Consider the following 10,408-nt stretch of genomic DNA (forward strand, 5'->3'; position numbering starts at 1 on the left):
GGTAGCTCAGACAGTAAAACGTCTGCCTACAATGCGGGAGACCCGGGTTCGATCCCTGGGTCGGGAAGTTCCCCTGGAGAAGGAAATGGCAACCCACTCCAGTACTCTTGCCTGGAAAATCCCATGGATGGAGGAGCCTGGTAGGCTACAGTCCATGGGGTCCCAAAGAGTCAGACACAACTGAGTGACTTCACTTCACTTCATGATTATTACTCTTCAACCTAAGGAACCAAGACAAGTGAACTACAAAACTAGTAAGAATTCCACTGCAGCAAATTACATTTTGATCAGAACAAATTTAAAGAGGGAAGAAAAAAATTAACATACTATTATTGCTCTTTATATGTTCATAACAGAAAACATGTATATAGATATGAATTCACTTTTGTTAAATAGAAATTACCAAAACCAGTGAATTCAGCCAAGAATCAAATGTAACCACAATAGAAAACAAATATACTTAACCAGAAAATATTTCCAATGTACAAACACAGTTAACTTTTAAAAAAGCTAGTAAGTGAGAATTATAAGAACAAATCCATAGAAAATAGCAAATCCATTCTAATAACAACCTTGGAGATGGAACATGGTTCTATTATTCCACAAAAACACAGGATTAAAAGTAGAGGGGGAAAAAAACAGAAACCTAGAGTTAATCCACAACCTAGATGTCACTTTCCAATATTTCATCCAAATTAGGAATTCCCTCCTTTCTATAAACACTCTCCACCCATTTCAGTTTCTGACAAATTATGGTTATTATGAAGTTTGTCTTCCTTGATCTAAAATATTTCTTTCTCTCACTTTCACTCTTCTGATTACTACAAAATTACTGACTAGACATTATTAGGAGGCACTGCTAGCACTTCCATTTTCTTCTCAGTTTTTAACCCTTCATCTCCATTGGCTTTTTCTCTATGTTTAAAAAGAAAGAAAGAAAAAAAGCCTGTTGACATCTTCCTCTTTCAAGATTACTCAAGGGTAATCTGCACTGGAAGTAGTCTTTTCACTCCCCCCCCCCCCCCCCAGCCCCCTGCCACACACACATACTCTGTACACAGCAGCTTGGATTTTGCACATACCACTCTACTGAAACTATTCAAGTCAAGACCAACAATAAACTTCTAACTGCCAGACTCAATCCAACGGATATCCTTGTCTCGTTTGACCTCTCTGAGGAACATGAGGCATCAGTCAGTGAGTCAGTTCAGTCACTCAGTCGTGTCCGACTCTTTGCAACCTCATGGACTGCAGCACGCCAGGCCTCCCTGTCCATCACCAACTCCCGGAGCTTGCTCAAACTCATGTCCATTGAGTTGGTAATGCCATCCAACCATTTCATCTTCTGTCATCCCCCTTTCCTCCTGCCTTCAGTCTTTCCCAACATCAGGGTCTTTTCAATAAAGCATATGAGATTATTAATCACTCATTCTTAAATTTCTCTTGTCTCTTGACATGTGTGTGTTCATGCTAAGTTGCTTTAGTCATGTCTGATTCTTTGTGACCCCATGGACTAGAGCTGGCCAAGCTTCAGTCTGTAGCCTGTACAGCCTACAGTCTGTCTGTGGGATTCTCCAGGTAAGAATACTGGAATGGGTTGTCATGTCCTGCTCCATCTCATGACATGGAAGATGCCAAATCTCTTTTGGTTTTCCTCCTGCCCCTCTGACCTCTCCTTCTGTCTCCTTGTCTGGATGCTTCTTCACCAGCTCCTTCACATTGGTGAGCCTCTGCATTCTCCCCTCTGCCTCACTTCCCTTTGTGTTCTTTGACAATCTTATCCATCCAAGGTTTCAGGGGTCATCTATATAATAATGGCTTCCAAAATTTCCTCTAGAGATTAATTCATAACTTCCTTCAAATTTCCAGACCCTTATAGAACAAGACATACCCAGAACATTTCAGGGCAGTGTTGTGGGGTTAGAATAATCTTAGGTTAGTAAGCTCCATTCACGTGCCTCTAATTCAAGGCTCAATTCATTTCCCAACATCTACAACCCCTTTCCAGGGTGGTATGTCATCAGGTTACCAATGACTGATATGACTAAATAGCTTGATTTGTCCAGGACAGTCCTACTTTATGCTTGTTGTCCCACAGTAATTATTAATGTCTTTTCATTTTCAAAATAACATCAGTTTAGTCAATATATAATCAGCCTACCTGCCACCATCCTTTCTGATTTTTAATGCACAACTAGATGAGTCCTCCTGGCTCAACTCTGAATTCTTTACTCCCTACCATTAGAATCCCTAGTTCTGTTGCTAAGAAACTTTCCTATATCCTCTACTTCCACACAAGAGGATCACTTCATCTCCTTCTCTTAATAAATCACTATGGACACCCAGATCCCAGGCCAGGAACACAAGTCAGTACTATTCTGGTTTCCAAAGGTGATTTGGACATTATTATCCCACTCCATCCCCTTTTAAGGCTATAACTATAGTTATAGTTGTCACTGACTGACCTTTGAGTCATTCATTTATTGAGAACTTTGTCATACAATTTCTGTCTTCCTCTCCACACAAGATCTGTTATTCCAGGGCTTCACTACTCATGAGAAAATTTAATGCCAACACACTAGGATTTAGAGTACTTTGACTTCCTTTTCTTCAATGACCCCTACTTGGCAGAAGGCCAGCATGATTTAGGAGTTGGGCATAAATAAGGGTTCTGGGGCTAGAAAGACTCAGGTACCTCCAAGCTGTGTGCCTTGGGGAAAATTACTTAATCTCACTAAGCCCCAGTTTCTTCATTTGTAAAATGGAGCTCCTAATATGTGCTTCACAGGATGGTTGTGAAAAATAAGTTCGATTTAGTATTAAATAATAATAATGCTCATAGGTTTATTATGAGAAGCTCATAATTAATCCATAAGAAGCATTCAGTATAGTGACTAGCACAAAGCACACAATAAACAGTTGCTTGTATTAGTATTAGTATTGTAATTAGTGCTATTAATCTTTACCCACCATCATCGGTCATACTTTGGCTCTTATTTACCAGAATCTTAAATTTAGGACTCTCACATCACATTTTTCCATCTCTCATACTCCTTTACTTCCACTAATCCTACAGCTTACTCATGGGATTCTTCATCCTCTTCATTCTCCACATTTGTCAGCCCTGTCATGGCTTCACTTTCTTCCTTAATCAAGCAGGATACTTAAAAGTTCAGCCCTTCAGTTAACAACCTCATCACCACCGGTAATCTCTTGACTTCACACCACCCTCTACCCAAGTTCTCCATCATACCTTCCCTTCCAATCCCCATCCAGGTTCAGCCTATTTGCCTTCTGCTCTGTTACAGGAACTGCTGGAGAAAACTGCTTCAGCATGGACAGCCTCTTTCTATGTTTGTGATTGCAGGGGCGTTAAACACTATCAGCGATTAGGTCACTTGTCCTTGGTCAAGGCCACTTTCCAATCACAGTGGTAACTTGTACTTTCCCCACAAAAATACCCCAATCCATGCTCTTCCTTCTCAATCTCAGCAGATAACCTTGCTCCACAGAAACAAATGAAACTATCCTGGCTACTCATTTGTCTCTGTGTCTACTCCTTATATCCTTTTCCTTTTTCAAAAGGAATATGCATCACTACTTTTCTTTAGGATAACCCTTTCACCTGTGCACCTGTACTCTTGTTCCCAATCCTTCCACTGCCTCTGAGATTATGTCTATTATCTTCCTTCTCTTGTGACTTCAATTTTCCCTCCTTTTTAATAGCCCCTTTCCTGCAGTCCACTAAAGTATCCTTTTTCTTCCATGTTTGAAGAAAAACAAACCTTCCCTAATCGCATCTCCCTGCTCAAATCTCCACCCACTGTCCTCCCTGCTTTACCAAAAGTATTTGAAAGAATATATTTACTGAATGAATGAAAACTTTTTTTACTTGGTTCAGACTTCTCTCCTGAGCTCCAGACCTACATATGTTAAAATTTTAAATTATATGTGACTCATTCCAGATTCAGTTTCAAGAAACAAAACAGCTACTTCACCAAACCGATGTTAACTGATCTCCCTATCTACTCCTCTCTGTCTTTTTAGAATATCGATTACTAGCATCACCATTGGCACCCCACTCCAGTGCTCTTGCCTGGAAAATCCCATGGATGGAGGAGCCTGGTAGGCTGCAGTCCATGGGGTCGCTAAGAGTCGGACAAGACTGAGGGAATTCACTTTCACTTTTCACTTTCATGCATTGGAGAAGGAAATGGCAACCCACACCAGTGTTCTTGCCTGGAGAATCCCAGGGACGGCGGAGCCTGGTGGGTTTACGGGGTTGCACAGAGTCGGACACGGAGCCTGCCGTTTATGGGGTTGCACAGAGTCGGACACGACTGGAGCGACTTAGCAGCAGCAGCAGCAGCATCACCAGCAGCAGCACCACCATTCACCTAATCCAGAATCCTTAACGCCCTCTTTGATTCCTCCCTCTTTTTCCCCTACCTCGTATCTAAACAAGTCCTTGCTAAAATCTCCCATGAAAGTGAAAGTGTTACTCAGTCATGTCCGACTCTTTGTAACTCCACAGAGTGTACACCCACCAGGCTCCTCTGTCCATGGAATTCTTCAGGCAAGGATACTGGAGAGGGTTGCCATTCCCTTCTCCAGGGAATTTTACCAACCCAGGGATCAAAGCTGTGTTTCCTGCACTGCAGGCAGTTTCTTTACCATCTGAGCCACCAGGAAGCCCCAAATCTCCCATATGTGTCCCTTTTGTGTCTCCCCAGGATCCCTACTGTTGAGCCCCTCCTCCCCTGATAGTACTTAACAGGGATGGTGTGAAGGTTAAATGAGATGCTAAATGGGAATGCATTCTGTAGTGAGGTACTCATAAAGATTATTTAATATTATTATATCCTTGGCAAAATGAGCATGAGGTTAGCATAATATGATGTATTCTTTAAAAACCTATTCTGCATCTTAGTAATCAGTACTTTATTTCTAATCACAAATCACAAAGCATCTGTTTGGCAATCTGGTCTACAATTTTTATAGAAATCAGTCAGTGCCAAGATGTTTAACGTATAGTTTCCAGGCTTCACCTCCTCACACATTTTTTGATTTAAAATGTGCAACTCTTCGGGTTTCTGGCAAAAATCTATTCTCTTTACTTTTTATAGACGAGTGGCAGTAGTTGTAGAGAATATGTGTGGTACTTACTCTACCTTATTATTCATCTATTTCTTCCACTTATCTAAAGTGGCTAAAAGTTCTCTAATTTCCTGATCTGTCTTGAGTTTCAACTTCAAAGAATCACATTTGAATGGAATAATGACCAGCCTTTTGGAAAACTATTTGATTTCTTTCTTGGCTAATTAAGATGATTACACCTTTTAAATATTACCCTTTTATATTATTAGATAAGATTTTTCTTTGTTTTTTTTTTTTTTTTTTGTCTTCCCAGAAGTTAGACTTGGATAGCATTCAAAACTTCCCAATGTCTCAATTACTGTAAAACAAAGCCAGGAGAATTAAGAGGCACAGGATAAACACTGGTGAGAAGCAATAGCAAAGAGAATACAGACTCCTTATCAACTCTAAGATCAGTTTATAGCTATTTATGTATGGATGTGAGAGTTGGACTATAAAGAAAGCTGAGTGCTGAAGAATTGATGCTTTTGAACTGTGGTGTTGAAGGCTCTTCAGAGTCCCTTGGACCGCAAGGAGATCCAACCAGTCCATCCTAAAGGAGATCAGTCCTGTGTGTTCATTGGAAGGAACTGATGTTGAAGCTTAAACTCTAATCTTTTGGCCACCTGATAGAAAGAGCTGACTCACTGGAAAAGACCCTAATGCTGGGAAAGCTTGAAGGCAGGGGGAGAAGGGGACGGCAGAGATTGAGATGGTTGGATGGCTTCACCAACTCAATGGAGACGAGTTTGGGTAAACTCCAGGAGTTAGTGATGGACAGGGAGGCCTGGCGTGCTACAGTCCACGGGCTCAAATGAGTCAGACACAACTGAGCGACTGAACTAAACTGATTTTTAGATACTTATGTAACATACTTATCTAACATGTTTTTATATACTTTCATGTGTTTTGGTTTAAAATCCTTTTTAAAATATTAGTGTACTACTGGGGTTCTGAAACTGTTAAGGGGTAGACCTTAAATATTAAGACCATAATATATTTTTCATACAAGTTGTACAGATCAAATTCTATTGCTCCAAATACTGCATAATTTGATGAAGAAAATCTCCACTGAATATGTGATGGCCCATTTATGTCAAGCAATCTTTAATGAAACAGAAGAATTAGGATAATCTCTGTATATTACTGACTACTAGTAAAGTATTAAAAATACAGGTCATTTCCATTGTAATTCACAAATGGCCAAGTGAAGCCACATTTGATAACAAAATTCCTGAAGCTTGAAAAAATTCTTGAACTTAAGCCAGGTATCCAAACACAATTCAGAAAAAGGTTAATCAGATGAAGGTGTTCAAGTTAGATACAACAACAAATTAAAAATGTATTCTGAAATTCTGGATTATATGGCTTTCTCTACAACTGAAACAGATGCTCTAAGTGCATGCAAGTAAAAACAAAGCTACATTTGATGAAAAAGATGATTAGGTTGGTCCAAAAGTCTAGAAAGAAAATGAGTATGAAAAAAAGTTGGCAGTTCATGGTTGAAAATATTAAGTCCCTATTATAGTCAAGATAACATAGAAGTGTCTTCAATACAAAGTCACTGGGTCTACTACTACTAATCTCCACTTGGAGTCTAATTTCATTATTTTCTAACCAACTTCTAACCTTCTCTCAACCAAGTTGCTCCTCTCATGAATCTCACCTCAATATATGTCTACTCCATCTATCTACTTGCTCCGGACAGAAATTCTGGTGTCCTTTAAGTCACCTGTTGACCTTACCCTCAATTTATTGAGAAATCAACCACTCTACCAATTCTACTATGGTCCAAAGTACAACCTCTCTGGCCTGGATTATGGGAAAGGTCCTGGAATTGACATCACAGCTTCTGCCCAACACCTCACCCCACCCCAGATTAAATCTATTCTCCATCCAGCCACCAGAGTGATCCTTTTAAAAGGCAAGTCTGATTATATGTCTTCTCTATTCAAAAGGATGAGCCCCCTTCCTCCTCAGAGTGGAAGCCCAAGTCCTTCAAAGGCCTACAAGCCCTTGCACAATCTGATTCCCCATTCCCACTTACCCCTCTCCTGCATTTCCACTGCTTTTCCTTTGCTCACTCCACCACAGCCAAATCAGCCTCTGCTGCCCTCAAATGCACCCAGGACACTCCTGCCTCTAAGCATTCTGCAAGTGCCTTTCTTTCTGCTTGAACACTCTTCCCTCAGAGAGGTGCAGGGATTGCCCTTTCACTTCCCTGTGGTCTTGGGCTCAAATGTCATCTTCTCTAGGAAGTCTTCCTTGGCTATCTCTAGTTAAAGCTGCAAGTCTCTTAGACAACAGATCTGTGATTGTCAAAGGGGAGGGGACAGAGTGGGAGGTTGGGGTTAGCAGATGTAAGCTAGTATATGGAACAGATAATCAACGAGGTACTAATGTACAGCACAGAGAACCATATTCAGTATCCTATGGAAAAGGTATTTTAAAAAAAGAATGTATGTGCGTGTGTGTGTATAAAACTGAATCACTTTGCTGTACAGCAGAAATTAGCACAACATTGTAAATCAACTATACTTTGATAAAACAAAATAAAACTGCAAGTCTCTCCCTCATCCATGCTTTTTCTCTATAGTACTTAACACCATCAGACAAAGAACATATTTTATTATCTGCGATCCCCTACTAATGCAAACTTCCTGCTGGAGAGGATATTTATCTGTTTATAAAACTGGTACACAGTAGGTACTCAAAAATATTTACTATATTCACATATAATCTTATAGCTTACAAATTCACTTTAATGTAAATTAAACTATATAGTAACTCATTTCCTCCCGATGCTCCCTCACTTCTCCAAATTTTCCAACCTTTGTAGTAACAACGTGGATGACAACAAAGAGCTGTCAGAAAAAAAAAAAATGTTGCTGGCTACTTGCAAAGCTCTTTAAAACAGATCCCCCATATTAATTAACTACATTTATAAGATGAAAGCACAAAGTCAACATCTTTATTAGCATAAGGTTCCTAGGTGTGGAAGTTTAAAGTAACAGAGCAGAATAGCCAAGGATCATCAGGAAGAAAAGACCAATTCAGTTTGTGCAATCTGCTAAACAAACCCCAAGGAAAGTGCAAGCTGAATTCAATATTCAAGGAAACATTCTGGTCTGAATTCAACACCAAAGTATTAAACACGAGATTCAACTCTCTTAAAATGTTGTATCTGCTTAAAACAACCTCATCAACTACCAAGTGCTATCGCTGGGTGTGTATGGTTGTTTTGTTTTGTTTAACCCAGTAAGACCCAGAGCTAGGAAGCGTTTTTTAAAGCCTCTAAACCTTACCCCCTCTGCCACCAAGCAACCAACTGGCCTCCACACTGTGGTGCTGGGGTCTCCCTGGGTTATTTCCCATACAGAAAATTATACAGTTATAATCCCACCAGAGGCCAACCCGCACCTCAGACAAGACGCCAATGATGCCCGGGACAGACGGCAGATGTCTCAGAGGATCCTCTAAAGAGTCTCTCGCCCGGGCATAGGGCTTTACAGGCAGGGGAAAAAAGGCAGAGGGCTGAGGCGCAGAGGAGATGACAGGTGGGCGAACACCCGCGGGGCAAGATCTTACAGCGCGACCCGCAGGGTGGTGGCGCCGAAACTGTCAACTCCAGCCGTCAACCTGCCGGTGTGGGCCCGGCCCGGGTGCAAGTTGTGCCGGGGCAAAGGATAACAAATGCAATCAAGACCGCAGCAAGTCGCCGCCAGCCTGCCTGACCTCCGCCCTCTAAGCGCCGGGAAATAAAGTTAGTGGCCGCTGGCCGCCGCAAAGGTCCAGAGAAGCCGGGCAGAGCTCGCGCCCGCCGCTCAGGTGCTGTCAAAGGCTCCCCAGGCGCGGCGGGGAGACGTCCCGGAGCCCCAGAGCCGGAAAGAAGCCTCGGGCCGGCGCGTCGAGGCCGAGTCCCCCGCGCCCTCAGCCCTGCCACCGCGACCCCGAGCCGGGGCTGACTGCCACCCCCAACCGCCTTCCCTCCAGGCCACCGATAGGATCCGGGACCCCCAACAGCGGTCGGCATGCCCGGGCCCGGCGGCCGCCTTTACCTGCTCTCTGGCCGCCAATGACGCGCGTTCCTCCTCACCGGGAGAATCCCGAGTCGACGCCGCTGACGCCGCCGCCACCGCCACCACAAATTCCCTACCCCCCGCCCCCTCAGGTAACCCAGGAAACCGGGTACACCACCCCCTCCCTCCCCCCCGTCCGGCCCCAGACTCGCTCCTGCGCTTGCGCACTTGCCCGCCTCACGCGTCCCGAGCCCCGCCCCTCGCCGGTAAGGCAGCGCCAGCGTCGCAGTCGTAACGCGTGGAGGCCGGAGCCAATGAGGAAGAGAGGAAGGCAGGCCGAGCTCTCGGGGTGGGGCCGGGGCCGGGGCCGGGGCCCGGGCTTTCTCCTCGCGGCCGGGTGGCTGGTCCCGCGTCCTCGCTCTTTCAGGGCTTTGCGAGGCGGGTTGCGTCACACCCTAGGTAGAGCCTGCTCCGTTTGAAAAGCACCAAGTCCATGCGTAGCGTCCTCTCCCTCCGTTCAACATAGATTATCATACTGTACCCCTTCTCTGGGTCCGGAGGATGGGAGAAGAAATATGGGAAGGGGTTGGGAGAGGGATAAAGGGTTACCCACGAGGAACTCTGCCCTTCCTCCGGGGCCTGGAAAAAAGAAACATTTTGCAAAGGTTACTGTAGGTTTATTACAAAAACGTAAAGAGGTTTACGAAGCTACTTTAGAATTAAGTGCAAAGGTGTATGTTTAACCCTCTTCACACACAGGCAGTGTGCACTGTCAAAGTTGTGTGTCTTACAATAGCAGTGCCTCCAGAGGGTGGGAACCATAGGTTAAATATAAGGCTATTTTAGCTTCATCACTGACTGTCAGGTCCAGCATATGGCTGACAGGCTACTGATGCCGTAGTTTGGCATCACCACCTAGTCACTGCGGCTGGCCTTGCGGTGGAATGTCTAAGATACTGGAAAAGAACCTGAGCTTTGAGGCTTCAAAGTCTAGGGTTCAAGTCCTACCTAATACAAGGTACAGCTGACCTTTGAACAAGAGGGAAGCTATTGGGGCACTGGCCCGCTACTAGTTAAAAATCCTGCCTATAGCTTTATAATCATTACTCCATCTATGGATTCAACCAACTTCAGATGGTGTAGTACTGTATTACAGATTTAGTGAACAACTTTTGCATGTAAGTGGACTGATGCCCTTTCAAACCCGTTGTTCAGAGGTCAACTGTATAAGCAATGGTTTACTAATTGAAATG

General features: G+C 43.4%; 1 protein-coding gene across 5 annotated transcripts in view; it reads right to left on the reverse strand.

Annotated features, from left to right (window-relative positions):
* Positions 1-9,308, reverse strand: part of LYST (lysosomal trafficking regulator) — a 176,423-nt gene extending 167,115 nt beyond the window's left edge. For 3 of the 5 annotated variants that reach the window (XM_070782294.1, XM_070782293.1, XM_070782290.1), the window contains exon 1: positions 9,195-9,308. The gene's annotated coding sequence lies outside the window, so the exon portion shown is untranslated. Of the gene's footprint in view, positions 1-7,183; positions 7,941-9,194 lie in introns of those variants that run through there. The other 2 variants (XM_070782292.1, XM_070782291.1) reach the window with 2 other exon arrangements.
* Positions 9,309-10,408: the final 1,100 nt, after the last annotated feature.

This window comes from Bos indicus, chromosome 28 (genome assembly GCF_029378745.1).
Source record: "Bos indicus isolate NIAB-ARS_2022 breed Sahiwal x Tharparkar chromosome 28, NIAB-ARS_B.indTharparkar_mat_pri_1.0, whole genome shotgun sequence".
Taxonomy (NCBI): domain Eukaryota; kingdom Metazoa; phylum Chordata; class Mammalia; order Artiodactyla; family Bovidae; genus Bos; species Bos indicus.